Source organism: Capsicum annuum, chromosome 5 (assembly GCF_002878395.1).
Source record: "Capsicum annuum cultivar UCD-10X-F1 chromosome 5, UCD10Xv1.1, whole genome shotgun sequence".
Classification (NCBI taxonomy): domain Eukaryota; kingdom Viridiplantae; phylum Streptophyta; class Magnoliopsida; order Solanales; family Solanaceae; genus Capsicum; species Capsicum annuum.
In genome coordinates this window covers 129,334,345-129,360,657 of record NC_061115.1, presented here as the reverse complement: position 1 = coordinate 129,360,657, position 26,313 = coordinate 129,334,345, and positions in this window count along the sequence as shown.

Here is a 26,313-nt window from a genome sequence, read left to right as displayed (position 1 = left end):
TTACTCATAACTACTATACAATACCAAAATATATATAATAGACTCAAAAATCCATGAATCAACTTGGAGCTCACCAATAGCCACTAGATGTCCTGTACTTCTACTGAGGTATTCTACTAACTGGACTACCTGTACCTGTGGCATGAAACATTGTGTCCCCGCCACGAGGGATCTCAATACAATGAATATAGTGAATATGTCAGGAAAAATTGACTATAATTAAGACATGAGCTCAATGAAATCAGATATCAATATACAACTATATAGATAAGGATAGTAGACAAACTTGTCTTGTACTTGTGGAAGCATGTGCATTACATCTTTTTCTTTGATTTGGTATTCTTTAATTAATATGGTTTGATACAAATAACTATCTAATAAGTGGTAAAAGAGGATGAACCATGAAAAGTGTTTTAACCCATGGGATACGATCCTCATAAATACACAAATCAGTATCGACCCATGCCAGGCTTTCCTTTCACCCCTAGGATACTACTCACCCATGTCAGGTGTTCCTTCCATACCGTGGATACCACCCAAGAATATATATATATATATTCACTTTAGATCATTGTTTTCATCATTAAAGTTGTTGTTTCGGTGGTCATGTATTACAATCGGAACTATCCACCAGTAACAAAAGGTATTCAAATATGCACTAGATTGAGCAACAATATGGTAGGATGAAACAATAATCGGAATATAACACATAGGAGCTTACTAACACCATAGGCCATCTTGGCTAAGAAAATAACTCATAAATCTTATTGTTGAAAACATTTATATCATACTAGTATTTAGAAGGAAAAATATGCAGGTCTAGTAACAAATACATCTTTAGGTACTTTAAAACCCTAACAAGTTGGAACAAGTTTTTTAGTCACCTTGGAGGTTGTACGCTGCCTTTATATATAATTTGAAAGGAAGAGTTCTTAGGAAGCTTACTTTGTAACATAAGAGTTTGATTCATGGCAAAAAGTATAGGATCAATAAATCGTACATACCTTATTGCACTACAGAAAAAACTTTTACTTAATCTACAATAGAATAAAACTAGTATTAGTAACTAATTAACACTTTCATGCCATTTAAACTTACCAAAACAGTAACCTGGTAGTAACCCACAATTAACTACTTCATAGGTATTTTTTCAACCTTGTTCTTATACAATTACATTCACATGCAATGTAACTTCTTATAAGATTTACCCTTAATCATTTTTTCATTATTGTATTCTAAAAACATTATATCAAGTGGAGTGGGAAGTATGCTTATGCGACATTCAATTCAGTGGTCTGCCACTATACCCTTCTTCTACCTTTCAATGAAAACTATTCACACCTTTCCCCAACCTCAACCAGGAATCCCCCAAACAAATGTATAGACATATTTTATTTCCTGTGGTAGTTTATTCTCTTAATGTATATCTCTTCACTATCTTGATTCCTTCTCTCACAAACCAAAGGTGAAAAGAAAAAACTCTAAATAATCAAGAATAATAGGGCTGCCAAACATAAAAAGGGTTGTCTTACAATTCAATCATGGAGAACATAATTCTCATAGTATTCTTAAGATAAGCCCATGATTTTTATATATCTAAGAGAGAACAAGAGAGAAAACTTAGAAAGCTATTTTTTGTAAGTTAAAATGAGCTAAAGGAGTTGTGTCACGACCCAAACTAGGGCCTGGCCGTGATGGACATCCAGAACCATGAAGGCCCGAACGTCCTACTCTATCTGGTACTCATGCACAACATTCATATAATAAGAGAAGATGCAGAAATACAATCTGATATGAAAACATAGTCATTAACTCTGACATTCAAGACATAGGAACGAGAGCTGCAATTCAAAACATCTGAATAAGATCTGACTCGGCTTGCGTAATCTCTACAATATCTCAAAATTGTTCTAAAAATTGGGCCAAGGCCCCCAGTAGATCAAAACAACGGAATAACATAATCTGAAATAACAAGCCTTCTAGAACAAAGAAGGCTCACCATTGCACGAATCACTTCTCTTTGGAATGCTCTACTGATTAGCCGGACCCTAGGAATGTGCCTCTAAATTTGGGAGGTAGGGGGTCAATACAGATGTACAGGTACGCAGAGTAGATCCAAAATAATAATTTATATTTAACATATATGACACCAACTTAAAACAGTTCATAAACATATCATATAGTAAGAAATCTCATGGGCATTTTTGAATGACTCTGTAAAATCATCTGAACTCTGTGACACTCTTTTTTTTATTTTTGTGCTAGGTGGAATACCCTACAACTGTAAAATTCCACGGGCTAGATGGAATCCGCCATTGACTAGGCGGGGAAGCCTCCAACCCAAGTATGCCAAAAGTGTTGGAGTCTCTGACTCTGTTACGCCACACAGCCACCGCCAGCATAAAAATAATATACCCCGATCGGCAAATTACGATTTTAGGATAAGATTTACTTGATCTCTAGTCCTCTTCAGGAAACCACCTAACTCTCTTTATGCCCATCTTAACTCTTTAAGACATGCATTCTCTGAAAAACATACTCTGAAAACTCTAACTCTGATATGGCATACATTTATATGGTATCGTCATACCATTGGCTTGCAAGTCACATCTCTAAGCCATTTTTAGCATATTTCAATCTCTTTGTTCAAAATATAAATTCTGGAGCACCATAACAATAAATCATTTCAAGGAACTCTTTCTCTAAAACTCATGTAAACACGTGTATGCAACTCTCTTTGTCAAACTTTCAATGATGCAAGGTGGTCATATCAAAGCTCTTAATCTCATCAAAATCTTTCTCTTTTAACATAATATATTTACATCGAGAAAATCCCTTTCTTAAATCTCTAAACCATGATCAAAATACTATGGTATTTGAGTAAGCTATTTTCAATCAGTAAATCATGCATTTCAATAAATCACTATAAGATGATAAATGTAAGGTTATCACAAGAAAGGGATTTTCATTATTTGTGCGCTCAAACAAATCTTTATTTTCAAGTGTCATACATATACTTATATGTGTAAATCAATTTAAGGGGAAAAGGCCTAAAGGCCAAAACAACAATATTATTAAACATGCATAAAGCATAATAAAATCATGGATCACAAAATCCCTTTAACAAATTATTGCTTCATAATTTTTAAATCATAATTAGGTGTTTACAACAAGCCCATGTAGTCTGAGGATAAACCCCATGTATCTCAATTTAGAAATTTGATGGATGATTCTTGAAGCCTACGGTTTGGGGATTCCAAATAATCAATCAGTTTCGAAAACCCACGGCTAAATCTTAAGTTATTTGGGTTTTTAGTTTGAAACCCTAGAGAGTGTTCTTATGAATTTTTGAAAAAAATATGAATAATGTGGTCACTTGGTAGAAAATACCGTGTTTAAGATGATAAAGGGGTAGAAATTACCCAATATACCCTTAATGAGAGAGACTAAAATATTACTGGGAGCCCGATTTTAGGGGCCACCGCAACACGCCACTATCGCGGTGGATCACTGAAAATTGATGAATGGAATTCTTGGGGTCACCGTGATGTGGAGCAATCGCGTTGTCCCACTAGTTGGGACCTAGAACTTCACTACGACACGCCATAATTGTGCTAGGCTACTGGAATTTGACAATTGTTAAATAGACCACCTCCGCGACGTGCCAAGCACCAAAATAATGGTGTTTTACAATTAGGACTTAAATTAGCCATAGCATCTTACCTGGGTATCGAATTTGGACAAATCTTATATAGACGGAAATCTCATTCAATTTCCCACACTACATAATTGATTAACATGAAAAATTTGCATAGGATTATGGCTTTTAGATCATCTACGCATAGAAATGACATTTTTGTTCTTGCCCAAAATGTGGGGTCTTACATTATCTCCCCCTTGGGATCATTTATCCCTGAATGATGGGTAGGAACATTGAAGATTAAAGGTATGGAATAAAGTAGACCTGATGTGTCTTCTAACAAAGGATATAACTGATCAGAAACATTTAAACTTCTATCATGAAACTGAATTCTAAGCTGACTTGCCCTTAGTAGTTTTAAGGAGCTGATTCAGCTGAGAGTTTAGGATTTCCCCGAAAGTGTTTAGGCTCAAATCACACACATTGGATTTGGAAGTGATAACTTAGGTAAGTACGAATCATGAGGCAACAAGATTTAGATTGTACAAAGGTAATACTCTGTCTGAGCTAAAATAGCTGGAAAAATTTGAGATTATGTGTTGAACTCTTATGAACTGAGTCATGACTAAATAACTAAATATGAAACATGATGCTTGGAATGAACTAAGTTCGCAACTTACATGGCTGGAATAGATTATCTTTTGGGATGGTCATACACATTCGACTTCAGATAGTAGGACTAGGTGAAAAGGTGGAAAACCATAGTAACTTGTCTTCCTGACTGTTAAACTGAATTATACAGGACACTTATACTCAACTGGAGTATCTCTTCAACACTATTTCTAAAGAAGTTCTAATAGCATTAGGGAGCAAAAAATATCTGACATGAGTTACACAAGACATCCAACTAAGTAATCACAACAATGACACTACTCTATAGCAAGGAATACAGACTTATAACTCATAAACTAGGATAGAATTAAAAAATATTAGGCATTGTACCTTCTTACTTTCAAGATTAGCCACATTTCTAAAATACTCTCTCAACTATACTTTCTCCTTGAACACTATGCTCATTGATTCCACTTATTTTTCTCACATGGCCGCTGATATTTCCATCTACTAATGTCTAAACTGAACTAAATCCCCTCATCATCTTCAAGCCTAACTCAAAAGCACAAGACGCACCATATAATACTGTAGTACTAGTCTGAATCATGAATTTAGCACACCCTGCATTTCACAATTCCTCATCTCCAGCATAATTCTTATTACCACTCCAGCAATCTCCTTCAACTTCGTATTAGACATTCATAAACACTCAAGGCATCCATCCACATGCATACAAACATGACATCAAGCCTATCTTCATACCCACATATGCACTTGTAAACAACCACTCATAAAGCATATTTCTAATATTCTCTAATACTTCTATCAATAAAAACTTCCCTGCACTATTCAGATGATACACATAAAATATCCTTAACTAACCAAGCCATACACGAAACTTTACCTCAAAATTCTTTCAACTTATAAACTAACCTAAAATAAGCGCACAACAATTTTTCCCAAATATAACACATAAAACTTCAACTAACCTTTACACGTATCAAAGACTCGGCCACAATATTACTCCATAGCTACCGCCTTAACTCAAATAAGCATACAAACATCTTTCATTAACAAGAAATGTTTACTCTTTCCCATTTAAATAATGATGCATCATCGCTATCTTGACCTAAGGAAAAATGTCACATCAAATTGGAATATCGGGATTCGGAACATAAGGGGAGTATTAAACATAACTTGATACCCTATAGAGGCATAAGGAATAGAGCACTCACTGCATGGACTCATTAAAAAGATCTAATCTGAGGATGTACCGGATATAAATCTGAATTTTTATTGATTGTTAAGAGTATCACATGTGCACAAGAGTCATGCACTGCATGATCTGAATTTTGGAATTCATGACTTACGAAAAATGATTCTGACTGCTAAATAAACTGGGAACTCAACATACTAGGAACTAGAGAGTACATGATTCCTTACCATAGGCATGAACACGAGCTATGATCATGAAGCTAAAACATAAAGCATAAGTATGTGTCAGAATAACTGAGGTAATCTGCCAAAATAAGAATAGATTGAGCATCATTCTTTCTCAGGGCTAATTCCACCAATTACTGGCACATCTATTAGCATCTGAAAACTTGACTTGGTTACTGGTTCTATCATCTCCCCCTTAAATTTAAGCCATTACTCTAAGTCTGTGGACCATTATATACACTCTGAAATAAACTAAAATCACTTTACTCTAGAAACGGGGATATAACAATACACATAAAACTAAACTTACCATGTAAGATGGTAAACTTACCATGTAAGACGGTATCTTCATGTATAAAAACCAATGCTAATAACTCCTTTCAAGATTCAACCCTTAGGTTTCTATAGCCCCAAAAGTTATCATATAACATCTTAAACATTCACCAACTCAGATTCTTCTAACACTAAACATGGATATCTCAAAATATTTGATGGACTATACCACTTCTGTCATAGTCAACTAGTATCACGACTCCAAACTTATATCTCTCTACTATGAGAATCAAGATTATATCAAAGGGCTTAACATTATCTATCAAAACTCCTTCACTTGGTTATTTAGAACACCATATACCATCTAACTAGTTTTTCTCCAACTAACAACCCAACACACACAACATGTAATAGCCTTAGAAAAATACCGCAACCTTATATCACCTTGGCATACTTCTACTTCATACACACAACATCATACTTCATTATGAATCAAATAAACTTAAGCTCTTTCATGCACTGTTTAAGCCTATTAGATCACTTCCATAAAGCTAGTATCATTAATTAAGAAATAATCACATCCACTTTCATGGTCATCAATTGTTCAAACTTAATGTCTAGAGCTAAACATGATTTACAACACAACCTTACACACAATTCTCACTTTAAAACTACGAAACAAAACATCAAGAAACAATAGTACACTAGAACTCCGTATCCACAATAATCGATCATGACCTTATGGTTTTCCTTATTATAATTCATTAACCCGCACTATTTCAACACATCAAGCCTATAGTATAGCATCAATCATCTGCTACCGATGAAGAATGCAACATAATATACTAGTCCATCAAATTGGCATATTCTACCTAAATATCTCATTTTATTTAGATACATCCCACAACTAAAACACCTTCATGACATCACTGCTATGCCTTAAAATCTACTACATACACTCTCAAAAGTAGTACTAGTTTACAACTACCAAAGAAAAGAAGGTCGGGGTGGAGGGGGGGGAGTCACATAATAGACATGGTCTACCTTAAACTTATATTATAACCCCATACAATCTTATCTACTTATATCGTTTTCTCACATCACACTTACTTACCCAAGCGTACATTTAGACTACCTTTAAGTTCCATAAATAACCTTATGTCTATAACTATAACTTACTGGATAATCTAGCTATTTCCATACTTCAAGCAAACAACAACTCACCTTAGCTAATAACTCCTTCTCTACCTTCTACTAAACTAACACATAAGGACGTATCACTTTAATACCAACACAATTTCATGCAAAAAGGTTCGGCAATACATACATTCAACAAATCATCTTTACCACTTTTCTTGCCATTACGCCTTTAAACCCCCCAGTTCCAACTAACACAAGAATCAACAAAATGGATAACAAGCTGCTAGTGAATTAAAATAGACCCTACACGACTCCGCTAGACTTTTATTTTTTTTTGTGCTTTGAATAAGAAAATGAGAGCAATGAAAAGGAAACTATGCTAGTGAATCGAAAAAGCCCTACACGGCTTCACTAGACTTTGAGTTTCAACAACACAACAATAACAAGGTTACAAGAGATAGAAACTTGACACATAATAATCAATGATCTAAGAATACATATCTTACTCTATATGAATAAAAAAATGAGTCAAACACTCCCTCCACAGACTACCATACAATCCACATATGCTACTAATCATTCTCAAACATCAATTATTCAACTAAACAATTATCTACATAAACTCATCCTCACTTTGATTTCTAACCTTGTGACTTCGTATAACAAACTTCTTGGTCTAATCTTACTACCAATAGGTCATAACACCGACACTTTAACTTATACTACTATCGGGTGGAAATATAGTTCCAACATTCTGCTACACCTTATTCCTTCTTAAGTATGACATCTATAACATAAAATTTTTCAAAAAGGACAGAATACACTTAATATCGGAAGCACAAAAGCACGATTTCATCTGAATCAAAATTCACACTAGAATCAATACACTCTGAGGCACTAACAGACTCTTCACAATTTCTTGCCCAATTTTAAAATTTTATATGGCTCAATCAGAAAGGACTATAGCATTTAGATTCTAGACTTCTGCACCTGAATAACTTCAACAATGAGACATATCTGAGCACATCAAAATAAGAAAAGAATTGGGATGACTTTACTTTCGTATGGGATACACTATAACATGAATTAGAGAATGAAAGAGGTCTAACTCTATAGAATGAACTAAAACATAAAAAAAGGGAAATATTCCTAAACTCCTAGTAGTCTCCTGCTTATAAGTGTAGCCCGATACACACCCATAAACAAGACTCTACCCGACGCAATTTTGCAAATACCCTGGGGCCATGAACCATGCTCTGATACCAAGTTTGTCACAACCTAAACTAGGCCTGGCCGTGATGAACATCCCAAACCATGAAGGCCTGAACATCCTACTCTATCAGGTAGTTATCCAAAACATTCATATAGTAAGAAAAGATGCAGAAATACAATCTGATACAAAAACATGATCATTAACTTTGAGATTCAAGACATAAGAACGAGAGCTGCAATTCAAAATATCTGAATAAAATGTGACTCAGTCTATAAAATCTCTACTATATCTCAAAATTGTTCTAAAAATTAGGACAAGACCCTAGTAGACCAAAAAACTAGAATATCATAATCTAAAATAATAGGCCTTCTAGAACAAAGAAGGCTCACCACTACACGAATCACTTCTCTCTGGAATACTCTAGTGATTAGTTAGACCCTTAGACTGAGCCTCTGAACCTGGGAGGTAGGGGCTCAATATAGATGTACTGGTACACAGAGTAGTTCCAAATTGATAATTAATATTTAAAATATATGAGAGCAATATACAACAGTTCATAAATATATCATATAGTAAAAAATATAATGGGCATTTTCAATATACATGCTTTGTTTTACTTCTGCACTAGGTGGTATACCCTACAATTCTAAAATTTCATGAGTTATATGGAATCCACTATTGACTCAGCGGGGAAGCCTCCAACCTAAGTGTGCCGCAAGGATTTAAGTCTCTGACTCAGCTATGCCACACAGTCGTCGCCAATATAAAAATAATATACTCGAATCGGCAAATGACGATTTTAGGCTAAGAGTTACTTAAACTCTAACCCTCTTCAGGAAACCACCTAACACTCTTGATGCCCATTTTTAACTCTTTAAGACATGCATTCTCTAAAAACATACTCTAAAAACTCTAATTCTTTATGGCATACATTTTTATGGTATCGTCATACCATTTGCTTGCAAATCACATCTCTGAGCCTTTTTTAGCATATTTCAATCTTTGTTTTAAAAACACAAATTCGGCACCACCATATCAATAAATTATTTCAAAGAACTCTTTCTCTAAAAATCATGTTGACTCTCTTTCTCAAACTTTCAATGATGCAAGGTGGTTATGTCAAAGATCTTAATCTCATGCAAATCTTTCCCTTTTAACAAAATATATTAACATTGAGAAACTCCCTCTCTTAAATCTCTAAATCATGCTCAAAATACTATGGTATTTGAGTAAACTATTTTCAAGTCCTAAATTATGCATTTCAATCAATCACCATAAGATTATAAATATAAGGTTATCATAAGAGAGGAATTTTTATTATTTGTGCTCTCAAACAAATCTTCAATTTCAAGTGTCATATATATACTTATATGTGTAAATCAATTTAAGGGGATAAGGCCTAAAAGCCAAAACAACAATATCATTCAACATGTATAAAGCATAATAAAATCATGGACATCAAAACTCCTTTAACAAATTCATGCGTGATAATTTTTAAATCATAATTGGGTGTTTCCAACAAGCCCATGTAGTTTTAGGATAAACCCCACGTACCTCAATTTAGAAATTTGATGGATGATTCTTGAAGCCTACGATTTGTGAGGAATCTTCAATCAGTTTCGAAAATCCACGATTGAATCTTGAGTTATTTGGGTTTTTTAGTTTGAAACCCTAGAGAGTGTTCATAAGAATTTTGGAATAAAATATAAACAATGTGGTCACTTGGGAGAAAATCCCGTGTTTAAGCTGATAAGAGGGTGGAAATTATCAGATATACCCTTAATGAGACAAAATAAAATATAACTTGGAGACCGATTTTATGGGCCACCGCGACACACCACTATCGCGGTGGCTCACTGGTTGGGACTTGGAACTTCAGCGCAACGCGCCATAATCGCGCTAGGTTACTGGAATTTGACAATTGTTAAATAGACCACCTCCACCCAAGCACCAAAATGACGGTGTTTTATGAATAAGACTTAAATTATCCATAACATTTTTCTCGGGTATCAAATTTGGGAGAATCTTATATCGACGTAAAGTTCATTCAATTTCCCACACTACATAATTGATTAACATGGAAAATTTGCATAGGATTTATTGCTTTTGTGTCATCTACTCATAGAAATGACAATTTTTATTCTAGCCCAAAATGCGGGGTGTTACAAGTTGGTTTCAACCCTTTTAAAATGAGCTGCTCTTGGCCGACACGCATTCCATTTTTGGGCCATAATTTGTCAGGTAGGTGATGCATCTTCTTGCCTATTATTTTGGGCCTTTGTTTCCCATTCTCCTCTTTTTCTCTTCTTTAATTTATGTCAGAATTAATTTAAGCAGGTGGTAGTGTACTTGTCCTATTAAACTTGTCAAGGGAGTCTTTGTGGGTGATGCACCTACTTAGTTCTTAGATTGGTCAAAAGGTCAAAGTAGGTGATGGACCTACTTGCTTTATTCAATTCTAAAATGGGCCTTTAACGTGTTTAGCTTTTACATAGATTTTGGTATTGAGTTGCTCATTCTATTCAACAATTATTTTACTTAGCTTGGTCCATTAGTTTAGCCTATTAATATAGGCCCTAAATCTGGTCATTGGTCTTGGCCATATTAACTTGATCCATATGGCTCAAGTAGGTGACTCACCTACTAGCTTAAATAAGTCAAGAAACCACCTTAATATTTTATTCCATTTTAATAATAAAATACTCTTAGTCAAACTTAAAACTTATGTACACTTGGTCACTTCATCCTTTAGACTAAAATAATTACTTACGAGCCCAAGTTTAAATGCTCTAATTGACGGTAAGTTGATCATACCACCTTTTAATATACATGGGAATTCCTTCAAAACTATCTTACTATGACTAATCACATAGGACGCCAAGACCATTACCTATCCCATAATTCTATATCAAGTGCCACATAAGTCCAACTAGTACACATAGAATATAGGGTGTTACATCTGGCTAGGAATAATTTCAAGTTTTTGACCAACTTTTTTTATTTTAAATTGTGTTTTACTTCGTTGTAAATGAAAATTTGTCACGACCCAATTTACGAGTCATGATGGCATCTACCCTATCCCACCAGTAGGTAAACAAAACCACAACACAGAGTTAAATATAATGGGTTAACTTTGTGGAAATGCCCCCAAAAAAGCCTAATAGGCAATCTAACACAATAAATAAGCAAGGAAAAATAAATAGTTTAAAGGTAGTCACTACCCAAATACCATCCCCCAACCTAGTAGAGCCTTACAAGATCATCTAGAAAAAGAAATACAACTCAAGCATCTAGAATAGTAAACACGTACATCTCAAAACAAAAGACTAAATATAAAAAGATGGAAAGAAATGGGCGACTCGAACTCCAATAGCTTACCCTATCTCCGGATACCAACACCACATGAACACGAATCAACGTTGGAACTAATACTCAAATATCCACCAAAAAGGTATAGAAGTGTAGTATGAGTACAAAAATAAAGGGTAATTAGTAGGCGTCAACGACCAACTAAGCTAAATAATGACATAAGAATGATAGAATGAAAGATACCATAACTAAGTCAACATAAGAAAAGGAAAATGAAATATCTCCAACATCGATATACATAAATAAATAGATAATAGGAATACCATCATAACAAATAATAAATCATCGACACATGCAATCATAACTACAAAATTGCTTCCATACACCAATTGGTTTAGTAAAGTAAATTAACCCATCGCAAGGCCCTTCAACACTTAAAGGTACAAACAATATAGAATAACTCACCACCATCATTTATCAACTCTCATAATATAATTAGAATTTATCAAAGTCATGACACACTATAACCATCGATTGTCCATATTCATTATCTGTAAATAAGTCAACACTTACCAACTAAGAATTATTTTGAAACTAAACAATATATCACTATAGTCTATTCATATCATACTATATTATAACTATTTCTTCATTTTCAACTTAGCTAGTTTATCAATCTCACACTCCAATGTTATCATATTATAAATAGTATATTATTATAGTATAATACATATATCCGTACTCGAACTATTATGGAAATTCAATAATATCCACATAATATCATTATAATCATCTACCTGTCTTGCCAGACATATATATGTATATCGTAATCATCATCAGGCCTTGTTCGGCATATATCATTATTATCATCCTCCAAACTTGCCGAACACAAATCATTATAATCTTTCTCTATCCTTGCCAGGTATATATCATCATACTCATTCTTCTGCCATGTTTGGCACAGAGCATCGTAATGTTGTCATAAATATCATCAATATCGTAGTCACCCTCTTGAATTCTACTGTGCATAAATAATCAATAGCATCATCAATATGGAAAATCACATAATCATTAGAGTATTTAATAACATAACCATGAACATAATATATTAACAAGATAAATAATAATAATAAAACTTGTGAATTCTAACATAACCAATAGCATGATTGCCAACCTAGTAAATAAGCATAATCTTTGGCATAATCACTAGCATATTCAATAATATAATCAATCAGCATTCTCCTTAGCATAATCCATAAATTAATTGCCAATATATTCATTAAACATGACCTCTGACGTAATTAATATGTATTATCAAGCATAGGCAATAACTTGTCAATAGCCTAATTAATGGCTTATCATTATCATAAGAGATAACTTATCATTAGATTGGTTAATATGTAATCCATGGCATATTCAACAGATTATTCATAGCATGATTACTAACTTAATTTATGGCTTAGTCGATATTATACTAAAGGGCTTATTCAATACCATATTTGGTAGCCTAATCAATAGCCAAATCAATAGCAGATTCAGAAGTTCATCAATGATCATAAAATTAATTAATAACTCATTCATAACATACTCATTAAGAATTATTACCAATGTCATTAATCCTAACCAAAAAGTACAAAGGTTTCTAAATATCACCAAAATAACTATCATCATATATGTACAAAAACGTATCAAGTGTCTTTAGTAAATATCCCAAGTCTTGGACTAAGATGTGTCGAAGTGCCCACTTCTAAATCTCTAAAATCATTTAAAAAGTAATATCTACCCTGGACAATGCTAAGGTATCTAAATCTAATATTAAACAAGCCATAAGTAGTCCTAGGATAACAATTCTTCCTAATATTGAGCAACTAGATCAATTTCACCTATAGTAAGGCTATTTAAGTAAGTTTCATTATAAACTCAAGCGACCAATAAATTCTTCTCATTAATCTAGTAACTAAGGTATTTCAATCCTAAAAAGAGTCTACAAGGTCAATTTCACCAAAGAGAGGAATAACTAAGCTAATCATGCCCAAAACGATCGACAAAACAGACTAAATAAACCAACTAAACCCTAGTATATCAATTTATCACATCAACACCTAAAATCTTGCCCAAGTATAATACAATATCATAAACATACTAAGAATTAGCTCAATCTAACAAGGGGTAAAACCTAACCTACCTAGATACCGGAGAAAGCTCACAAGATCTGCTAAATCACCATTTTTTCCTTTCGAGAAGCTTTCGCTAAATGCCAAGCTACAATAATTATATTCTACTTATTAATATGAGAATGATGATACCGATATTGTACTATTGTGCTATGGGTCCTACAATCACATTAAAATCCCATGTGGGTCCAGGTCATGGAAATCACATTTTCAAAACCAACCTAACTTTCTCACATGCTCAAGGAATCATTACCCTAAAAAATGAGTAAAATCCAAGCTATATTGGGGTTAAAATCAAGCCCTCATGGTTTTAGACGTTTTGGACAAGCAATCAAGTAAATCTACAAAGAAAATTGTGAAATCTTACCTCAAATAGGTAAATAATTATGAAAACAAGTGTTAGTAAAGCTCCAAATCCAGCCACAAGCACCAATTTTAATCTATCTTTCCAGTTAGTGATTTAGTCTCAAGAGATTGGATGAAGAATCATCAAAATTAGGCTTAAATCGTATATTTATACCTTTCCTACGTACTCTGGTCTGGCAATCACGATCATGACAAGCCACCACAATCGCGGAACTTGAGTCTTAACAAGGATATTGTGATCATGACCCTTGGCTCATAATTGCGATGCACGATATAATAGCAGAAGACTTGGAATTTTCCAAGTTTCCGCCAAGTCTTCATGATTCATTCAAATTAACATATGCACAAATAGTCTATGTAACCATAACAAATTTGACGTTCTAGACTCAATGGCATAGTTAAAATCCCAATTCGAGGATGGTTCAAAAAAATATATGGGTCCCACACCCATATTCTATCTTCTTAACTCTCCGACCAATAAGATGAAATGAGCTTGAGTGTCTCGGGACCCGAACCAAGAGTCCACCTAGCCTAAAATCAACATTTAGAAACTGCTGGAACAATTAGAATTTGCATTCGAGATCATTTGAATGAAGTTTGGAACTAGTGAAGACTTCAAAACATGGCATTTGCTCTAAAACCCTAACGAACTGCCCGATAACCATATTATCAGTTCCAATAAGTCATAAATGCATTGGGGCAGCTATAGAGAATTCTAACGGCAAAAATAAGCAGAAATACATAAGATTACCTGAAGGGTCATTACAATATCAACTACTAAAGAAACTTTCATCCACAGAAGTTAAGGATTGTGATGTCCCTACAATCTCAAATAGGTGAGGATATTGGATCCACTTCTTTCTTTTTATCTATCAAGTAGCCTCCTCTACTAGGCGGTGCCTCTACTAAAACTTAACTTTAGGAATCTCCCTAGTGTGCATCCACCTAGAATCACTACCCAAAAAGAGTATGGACTTCTCCATAAAGTTCAACCGATTCTCTAACTGGAGTGAGCCCTATCTACGAACATAAAATGCTTCTTAAATGTATCATCCCAACATGGAAACATGGAAAACTCGATGGACAACATCAAAATCTAGAGGTACAACTGACTGATAATCCACCACACCAACTATGCAAAGAATCAACAAAGGTTTAATATATCTAAGGCTGAGATTTTGCCCTTCCTCTAAAACCTCATCACATACTTCATGGGAGACACTCGGAGGAATACTTAATCACCAACTCCAAATCACATGGCATGGAGTTTATGGTCTGCATATGACTTTTGCCTACTCAGAGCTACTCTTAGCTTTTCATGAACCATCATGACTCTATCCAACGACTCCTAAAGCAAATCAGTACTACGAGGTCGTATCTCAATAGTCTCAAACCATCCAATTGGAGAACGATATCTCCTACCATACAAAGCCTCAAATGCTGCCATCTCAATAATTGAATGATAATTTTTTTTTTATAAGAGAACTATGCCAATGCTAAGTGATCCTCCCACTAGACTCCAAAATGCATAGCACAAGCTTGGAGCATATACTTAAGCTCCTGAATACTCCGCTTGGACTTTCTATAGGTCTACAAAATGGAAGGAAGAACTAAGATCTACATGAGTACGTAACTCCTTAAAAAAGCTCTGCAAATACTAGAAGTAAACATGAAACCTCGATCCAAAATAGTATATATCAGCACACTATGCAAATAGACTTATTATAAACATAGATGTGGGCTAACCTCTCAGCACTGAAGGACATCATAATAGGAACGAAATGTGTTGACTTTGTTAATTGATCCACAATGACCTAAATACCATTAGAAACTTGAGAAGTAAAAGGCAAATTACTAATAGAACCCATGGTAATCCACTCCTATTTCCATATGAGAATAGGAATTCTCTGAATCAAACCACCTAGTTGCTGATGCTCGGCCTTTAACTGCTGACAACAAAGGAAACAAGCTTAAAAATCCTCCATATCACTCTTCATGCCATTCCATCAATAATGTTATCTTAAATCACTATAACTCTTTGTTGTGTCTAGATAAATAAAATATCAAGAGCTGTGAGCCTCGTGAAGAATCAACTGAATCAAGTCATCAATCCTAAGAACACAAATACGACCCTCACATTAAAAAACACCCATGAAATCTATGGAGTTCCTCTCGGACTCACCACCCAACATTAATAATGAAGGAAGAAAATCTTACCATCTATAAGCTTATGATCCCAAATCTACTCAAAGAGTGAAGACCTCACCTCAGCACTAGCAAGAATCCTCCAAGGGTAAATAACTTGGTGAACCATTAAGTTTGCTAAGGACTAAATGTCCCATACCAATACCCTTGGTGAAACTAAAATACAAGCCAAGCTACCTATACTCACTGTCTTCTAAATAATGGCATATCCTACCACATTCTCCTTACCTAGATTATAAAAGATGGAAATATCATAATCCTTAAGAAACTCCATCCATCAACACTGTCTGGAATTTAGCTCTCTTTAGGTCATAAGATGCTGAAAACTAAAATGATGGGTGAAAATCTCACAATTCACACCATAAAGATTATGCCTCCAAATCTTAAGAGTGTAAACTATCACTGCCAACTCCAAATCATGAGTTGGGTATATGCTTTCATGAACCTTATGTTATCTCAAAGAATAAGCAATAACACAACCCTATCGCATCATAATACAACCTAGACCAACCTTAGAAATATCACAATGCACAGTGAATCCCTCAACCATAATAGAAAGATATAGAATAGCAGTTGTAGTAAGAAAATCCTTGATCTTTCCAAAGCTAGACTCACACTCTTTCAACCATTGAAAAGGAACCTCCTTTTTAGTCAATCTAGTCATAGGCACTGAAGTGATAGCAAAATGGTTGATGAATCATCTATAATAACAAATAAACGTAATAAAGCTATGAAAATTCATCAGAGATATAGGTCTAGCTAAATCACAAATCACCCCAATCTTAGCTAAGTCTACCATAAGACCATGCTTAGAAACCACATTTCTAAGGAATGTCACTGACTCAAGCCAAAACTCATACTTAGAGAACTTGGAAAAAAGTATATGATCTCTCAAAGTCTAGAGTACAATCATTAAATATTGTGCATGCTCCTATATACCCCTTGAATACACAAGGATGTCATTGAGGAACACAATTATAAAGGATTTTAAATAAGGTCTAAACCTCTGTTCATCAAATCAATATATGAGGCTGGGGCATAGTCAAGTCAAATAACATCACCAAGAACTCATAATGACCATAACAGGTCCTAAAAGTTTTCTTTGGGATGTCCTCATCCCAAATTCTCAACTAATGGTCACCTGATCTAATATCAATCTTAGAAAACACCATTGAACCCTGAAGTTGGTCAAACAAATCATCAATGCAAGGCATATGATAATAATTCTTCATCACCACCTTATTAAGCTACTTATAGTAAATACACCAATGCATAGAGCCATCTTTCTTTATTACAAACAACATTAGAGATCCCAAAGGAGACACACTCAGTTTAATAAAATCCTTACCAAGAAAATCCTAAGCTAATTATTTATCTCCTTAGTTCGGTAAGAGCCATTTAGTAAGGTTTCATAAAAATAAATTGGGTGCCAAGCTCGAGATCAAAACCAAACTCAATCTCACAAATAGGGGCAATACTAGGAAGTTAATAGGAAACACATCAATAACTTAACAAACTATGGGAATAAATTTAAGTAGCGGACTAACCACACTAGTATCACAAATATAAGTGAGATAAGAGTTCCACCACCTTGAAATAAGACTCCTCGCATAAAGATAAGAAATAATACCCATCGATGCATAGCTAACTACTCTCTACCATACAACTAGGTGTATACCAAGCATAGCTAACTTAATGGTCTTGGCAAGATAGTCCATGACTGCATGATAGTTAGATAACCAATCTACGCCCAAAATCACATCATAATCCACTATATTTACAGCAATAAGATCATCATAAGTATCAATATCATTAACAGTCCTAATACATGATCTGAACACCTGATCTAGTACTAATAAATTACCTAGGGGAATAGATACACAGAAGGGCATAGATAACAAATCCCATGATAAGTCAAACTGTGGGGTATAATAAGTAAAAACAAAAGAATAAATGGATCTTGAATTAAATAAAGCAAGGACTAACTAGAGGCACAGAAAAATCATACCTTAAATAATAGCATTAGAAGACTCAGCCTCGGGTCTAGCAAGTACTGCATATAACTGACCACACCCATCGCTGGGCTAGGATCTTGACAAGGTTTTTTCTTGCTTGCCTAAGAACCTCCTTGAGTAACTTGGAAACTACCTCTATGACCCTTAGAATCACCTCTAACTTAGAGATGGACTGCTTTAATAGAGGGAACACTCTGAGCTAAAACAATAATCTCCCCATGACTTAAGGCAATCTTATGAATAGTAACTAGGAGCTCCACAACTATAGCATAACAACTAAGCTGAACCAAAACCAACAGATTCAACTGATCGGGCATAACCACCATGTATAGAATAACAAGATAATGAACCTATCAAAGATTGACCACTACTCTTACAAGGGTGATAACTAGCACTAGACTGACCTCCATTAGTAATATAAAGTACTGCCTGAGTAGGTTGACTAGGTTGATTTTGAGACTGATAGGATGGATTCAGAGGATATCTACCATAAATATTGCTAAGTATGAATCAGGAACTAGTAAGGATCCTACTAAAATTATCTTGATGTCTAGGCCTCTTATCTCTACCCTTATGGGAAAAATGATACATCTTCTCTATAAGTTAAGCATAGATAAAAACCTCATCAAAAGACTTACCTGTAGCATCTAAACTCTAAGTAGACATATAAAGGGGAAGTCTCAATACTCTAAACATGCAATTAATTGTAATACCCCACAAAATTGCGTGTCAAATTCAGCTCGTAAAGCTCCATAAAAGATCTAAAGACTTAGAGAATTTTTGCTAAGTGTTTAAAATTCAACACTTAGTCTTATTTTAGACCTCCAAACTCGGGTATTTATTTGGTGACCTTTTCAACATCAGTTTTCAATTTTCAAGTTACGTTACGATCGAGAAAGCTCGTAGTATATCCCGAGTGAGTTTTAGAATTTTTAGAGTAGCGTAAGGGCATGTTTGGGTGCCCAAAATAGAAGCCCCGGGCGATTAGCCCGCACCGCCTGCTAACTCCAGTGCTTGCCTAGTTTTTTTTAGCATTTTAGGGTCAACTTTAAATGATCATAACTCTCTGTATTTAATGAACTGTGAGAGAAGCTATATATCGAATGAAAGATATGAGAGTATTCTTTCCAATAAAATTGGTTTCATCCAATTTGGGAATCTAAGCAAAAGGTTATGATCAATTTACTTTAGCCTGTCAGACAGTAAACAGAGGACAGTTACATCTTTTTCCCTTTTCTTAGGGGTATTTTAGTCATCTCCCACCCCATATATACCCATAAACACGGAATTAACCCCATTTTAAACCAAAATACACTTTTTTCTTCTATTTTCTCTCAAGAACAAGAAAATAGTTTTCAATTGGGGATTTAATTTCAAGAATCTTTCCAACAATCTTTCAAGAATCACGAACTAAGGTATGCGTGTGTTGATTTATGGATTCCTTTCATCCATAAAGCTCAAAAAAATAATCTTCTAAATTATGTATTATGATATGTATAATGTTGATGGTTGATGATCATGTTGTTGAAATTTGATGATGCCCAAGATGGGTATGTTTGTATAAAACTATGGTGGTATATGATGTATAAATATGTGAAATTGGTGGTTAAATACGTGTAATCTTGATGAATTCACCTATGCTAAAGATTTGCATGTAAGGTATTTGTGAAAATACCTAAGATACTAGAAATCATGCTTTTATGACATAATAGGTCCTAAATGACTAGTCCATGTTCTATGCTTATGGTCAACATGATTTCCATGCAAATTGGTACGCATTGTTGTTGTAACATAGAATGCTCATGAAATTGAATTTATGTAAGTATATATATGTTATATGCATTCCCTTTTCATGACTAAGAATATGGTAGCCATGTGTAGTATGAAATCTCCTACTTATGATATCGTGAATTATGGACTCTATTCTTATGACCAAGTCAGTCATGTGTGTCATTTTCCTTCCATCGAGTCCTGGGGGTACTTGTACCTAAAAAATATAGTTGTGTGCCTAGAGCCATGTCATGTTGTCACGATATGCTCAATCAAGTCATGCTTAGTAGAATTCAGTCAGTCATATGACTCAGGAAATCTCAGTAATCTCATGAACTCAGTAAGTTACCAGACATCAGTAGTAATTCCATCAATCAATGGAAATTCAATCAACTCAGTACCAGTCCAGTTTTACTCAGTACTTGATAACTTCAGTTGTCTCAGTCAGTCCTCAAATCTCTGTAATATTTCATCAGTCAATGAAACTCATTAAATTTAGCTTAGCTCAGCTAAGCAACACTATCAGTCCAGTTAATCAGTTCAGTTAATCAGTTTAGTCAGTCATGCTCTGTGTTTATTCAAATGGGAGTAGAAGTTAGCATCTATTCAGATGGGAGTAGAAGTTAGCACCGAGTAAACCCAAGGATGGGAACACACACTGTCAGATGAGGATGAGATTCTTAGCAATCATCCTTGCATTCTAGAACTATGTAGCCAGCATAGGTTGAGACATCAACACTGCCATCTTTGAGGGTTGATGAGGCGAACATACGCCATTCTCTTTTGGGGACACTGCCAGATTTGAGGGTCACTCACAGTTTGTCTTTACCCGTGGTACGGTATTGACACCCTTCCAATCAGGGAAAGAATTGGACCCTAGTTCAGCTACATTAGCATACATGGGGCATGTTGGTTAAATTACTACCTCCCACAATTACATTCATTTAGTCTCAGTAAAAGAACTCAGATAGTTCTTTAGAATATCAAGACTGTCAGATACAGTGAACTCAGATATAGTACAAAACTCAGATAGTTTTATCAGATTTAGGGATGTCAGCTATAGTTACCCATGTTATCAGTATCCAGTATCAAGGCTATCAGATATATCACTCATGTTTTCAGCTAGATCAGCTATCAAAAATTATTTGCCAGTCATATTAGATTTTAGTGAACTCATGCTATCAGTACTCATTTTCAAGACTGTTAGATATAGTTAATTAAACCAGTCCTTCATAATCCGGACTGCTAGAAATAATCCTTTATCAATAATAAAGTATCAGTCTCCTAGTATTCAGTAATACAGTATCAGTTCCTTACTTATTAGTGATTCATATATCAATATAAGTAAATACAGTCATTTAGTATCTCAGAACCGGTAAACTCATGTTGTCAGTATTCAACTCAGTAGTCAGTATCATCACGAGCTCAATAGCAGTTACTTATGTATATATGTGTTATCACGTTTATATCAGTCATCATTGTTCATGCATACAAACCCTTTGCATTTATCCTACCTCACTCGTATACTCAGTGCTCTCAGTTGTACTGATGCATTCGTGCTATGGCGCTTTATTTATGTTACACATTAGGTTCAGATACATGATTTCTAGACCAGCAGTAGCAGTCGCATCTCAGCTATCAGAGTTCCAATAATGAGCCCTCATCTCTCGAGGGCATGATCATTACTTATGTTATGGTTTATTCAAGCTCAGTTTTGCTAGTTCGAGTTAGTTGGTGACATGTCCCATTAACTTCCTAGTTAGACAGTCATGTTAGAGGCTTTCCATACAAGTATGTTCAGACTTCAGATAGTATTACAGTTGTTTTGGGTATTCTATACCCCAATCTTATGTTATGATTATTCCGTTTTGAACCTTATGGCCTTACTGTATTACGTATTCCGCATTTATGTTCTATATTATGCAGTGTATAGGTAAAGATATCAGCCATGGGTTATCTTGTGATCCCTCAGGGTCATGGGTACTGTGTATCATTCTGGTTCAGCAAATCAGGGCGTTAAATTAATTCTCTCATACTTTATATCTAGAATAGAAGTCGCATGCCAAGACAACTCATGAAAATAAACTACATACTCCGCCACTATCATGAAACCTTACTCTAATGTAGAGAATGATCTTTCAAATGATCCTTAAGGATATGAGTTAAATACTTCTCCAAAAATATCTCAGAATATTGAGCCTATGTCAAAAAAGAAGAAAAACTTGGTCTAGAGTCCATATAACCTCTCAACCAATGTCAAGCAACCAAGTCAAACTAAAATATAGTGTAATACACACCATGAGTCTCAACTAGGTATAAATTATTGAGCCTATCCTCACAAGTAATTAGAAACTCATTCGCATCCTTGCTCGGAGCACCAAAAACCCTGAGAAGAGCCTATCTCAAGAATATACCCAGTATCTTCTACTCCTCACCAGATATAGAAGGTAGCAAAACCATTGGTTTACCAACTATCAGCTGAATGACTGTCGATACAAGAGGAACCTCAACTCAAGGAGCCACAACTATAGGCTTTGCCCTCGCCTCAGTATAAATCTAATGTGTAGACTGTGCACCATAAAATGGCGCACCACAAAACTAAACCGAAAATTAGAACCAAATCATCTCTAAGTACCAAAGATAAAATAAATCCTTGTGGATCTTAGGCTAGTCCCTGGCCTATCGCTGGCTGGGGTAGAAGAATCTCTAGTTCAGGAGGGAGAATAATGTCTAGGAGGACCCCTATCCTAGACCCTAGCTGGGAACGCATCTCATTGTTGTCCAGTGTATCTACGTCATCCACAAATAGGGGTAGGATCACTAGGATTTATCATGGGTCCCTCATCGCATGTAGTTTTAGTATGACTCCTAGGCATCCACGAAATAGTAAAGTTAAAAAAATGTTTTATAAGCCAACTCAGACTTTTAGTATGATATGAGTGAATGAAGTGAAGAGGTCCTAAGAATTTTCCACGACCTCCAAATAATAGAAAATAGACATTATTATTCTGATCCACACGACTATTCTAGACACTTGCTCTTGTACTAATATTACCGGTGTACCATAGGCTTTAATACTAATTTTTCACAACCTAATTTATGAGTCATAATGGCACTCACTCTATCTTGCCAGTAAGTAATCCAAACCATGACCCAAAGTTAAAAAAATTGATTATGTTTTTGGAAATTCCCCAAAATAGACTAAAAAGCTATCGAGTTTAATAAATAAGCAATGCAAAAAACATAGTTTAAAGGTAGTCACTGCATAAATAGCATCCCATGACCTAGTAAATCTAATAAAAGAGCATCTATAAATAGAAATACAACCCAATAATCTAAAATAGTCAATATATCTGTTTGGAAACAAAAGATTAGATATAGAACAATAAAATAAAATATATGACTCGGACTTTAAAAGCTCAACCTATCTTCGAATATCAGCACCATACAAATACAAATCAATAGAGGCAACAAGTACTCAGATCTTCACCAAAAAGGTCCAGGAGCATAGTAAGAGTACCAGAAAAAGTGGTACCCATTAGGTATCATTGGCCAACTAAGCTAAATCATCATATAAGAATGATAAAATGTAAGATGACATAACTATGACAAGGCAAGGAAACAAACTTGAAATAACTCCCACATTGCTATACATAAATAAATAGATAATCGGAGTATCATCATTACATAACATAAAACATAAACACATGCAATCATAACTTCAAAATTGGCTATCATATGACAATTCATGTAGAAAAGTAATAACCTATCACAAGCCCCCATAAGATTGAAAGGTACAAACAATATAGAACAACCCACGACCATAATTTAACAACCCTCATGATACAATTGGAATTCATCAAAGTCATTACACACTATAACCATTGATTTTTCATATTCATCATTTGTAATTAAGTCCACATTTGCCAAGTATCCATCATGTAACAACTAATACTAATGTAACAATAAATCATCCATTAACAAAAAAAACATCACATATCCACTAATCATTAAATATTAGCTAACCAATATTTAACAATTACCCATTTTTTATCAACTAATAAATATTTAACAACTAGTCTGTATTTATCAACTAACAAATATTTAGAAATTAGCCAATATATCAATAACCTCTATTCATATCCACTATATAATAACTATTTTTTTATTTTTCACCTTTTTAGTAGTTCAATCTCACATCCCAATATCATCAAATCATAAATAGTACATAGTCAAACTCTAATCGGTATGGATATTAAATAATATCCTAATAATATTAGCATAATCTTCTTCTAGTCTTGCCGAGCATATATATATCATCATAATCATAATATGGCCTTGACGTGCATATATCATCATAATCATTCTCTGGCCTTGCTGGGTATATATCATCATAACTATCCTCTAGCCTTGTCAGGCAAATATCATCATAATAATTATCTATCATAGTCAGGTATATGTAATGCCCGAGGTTTTGAGTCCTTGAAATTTTTTGAGTTCTAATCTTTTGGATCTGGGAAAGACTTACATGACATATTATAATATGGCTTTATGGGTAATGAGACCCAATCGTATTGATCCTAGAAGGATTTTTCTAAGTCACTACCTTGATAATAACTAGACTTAATGAGTCATATTGACCCATAATGATACATAAGAAGGGTATGTCATAATATGCCCAACATAGTTCCCCTATTGAAACTATCAAGACTAAAACTTAACCCTATGAGAAGTAGTGTCTCGTTACAAGAAGTAGGGTGCTAGTCATAGGGTTCCTAGTGTGAAGCCCAAAGGGTTTTAGTTTAGCTACAACTAGATTTTTTGAGTAATAGGATGACCCTATAAGTTATAAGGTTACCCATAGAAACTGATGGGTTATTTTTCTAACTTTTATTAAGGGTATTTTAGTAATTTCTATCCTATACCACTAATAAACCAAGACTTATAATATTATTTAGGGCCCTATTCTCATCCAAAACTCAATATAATCACATTATCTTCTGTATCAAATTCTCTCAAGCATCCATACTTAGGGTTTCAAAGATGTAGGTAATCCAAGGGCTCAAAGGTTGAATTCTTTCTGTGAAACTTTGTATTTCAGGCATTTTACTCTTCTCACATTATTAATTCATTAAAATCATATTTTTTAAATTATTGTTCAAGAGATATCAATATGGGTTTTGAAATAAGGGATGAGGGTTTTGAATGCTTATTGTTGAACAAGGTTTTCCCATGGTTTACATATAATTATTTGTTCTTTAAACATGGTTTTGAACTTGTGGGTGTGTCGTATGGTAAATAAACTAGGGAATTGTGATTTTCCCTAAACTTGTGACTTTTGCAGTGGTTATGACCCAACCTCATATTATGAAATTGGTTTTAATTATAAGAAACATGGGAATTGAATTATCCTTGAACTATTGCACAATAGTTTTAAATTTAGCCTTTTGGGTTTTGTGTTTTAACAAGCTATGGAATATTTAAACCAAGGAGGTTGTGAATTCCCGATAGTGATGTAATTGTTTTGGCATGTTGGTGTTAGCTTGCAAGTGTAGTTAGTATGATAATACCAAAAATGTATCCCTTAATGTGAAATATGGTTCAATGAATGGAAAAGTGTGTTAAATATTTAATTTAGCTTAAAAGAGGGTTATGTAGTTGGTTGTGAATGTGGTGGTCCAAAGAGACAAATAATGGAAACTTCGCTAGCTAGTGTTAGGGTCCAAATGGCTTAGGGTTAGAGTCTTTTTTTTCTTATGTCCAGGTGTTTTGATTCCACCTTACTATCACTATTATATGATTGGGAGGTTAGATTCCCCCATACTATATTACATGATTGGGTGTTTAAATCACCTTAGTATGTTATTGGGAGGTTAGAGTCCGCTATGCATATATATGTTCTTTCTCTGATTCATGCAGCGACATACATTAGGGCACGAATAGGGGGTGAGTGTTGGGGGCCATATAACTCTTGGGTACTCTTATATAGTGATGATTAAGCTACATAGTCTAGGCTAAAGTTTCAAAGTGAAAGTCAAGCCTTATTCCCTATCCCGATATATGATATATATTTGTATCTTCATTTATTTATGTGCATTGGTTTTGAATGATTTTAAACTATTGATCACAGTGTTATGTTATCCTTAACCCAGATTT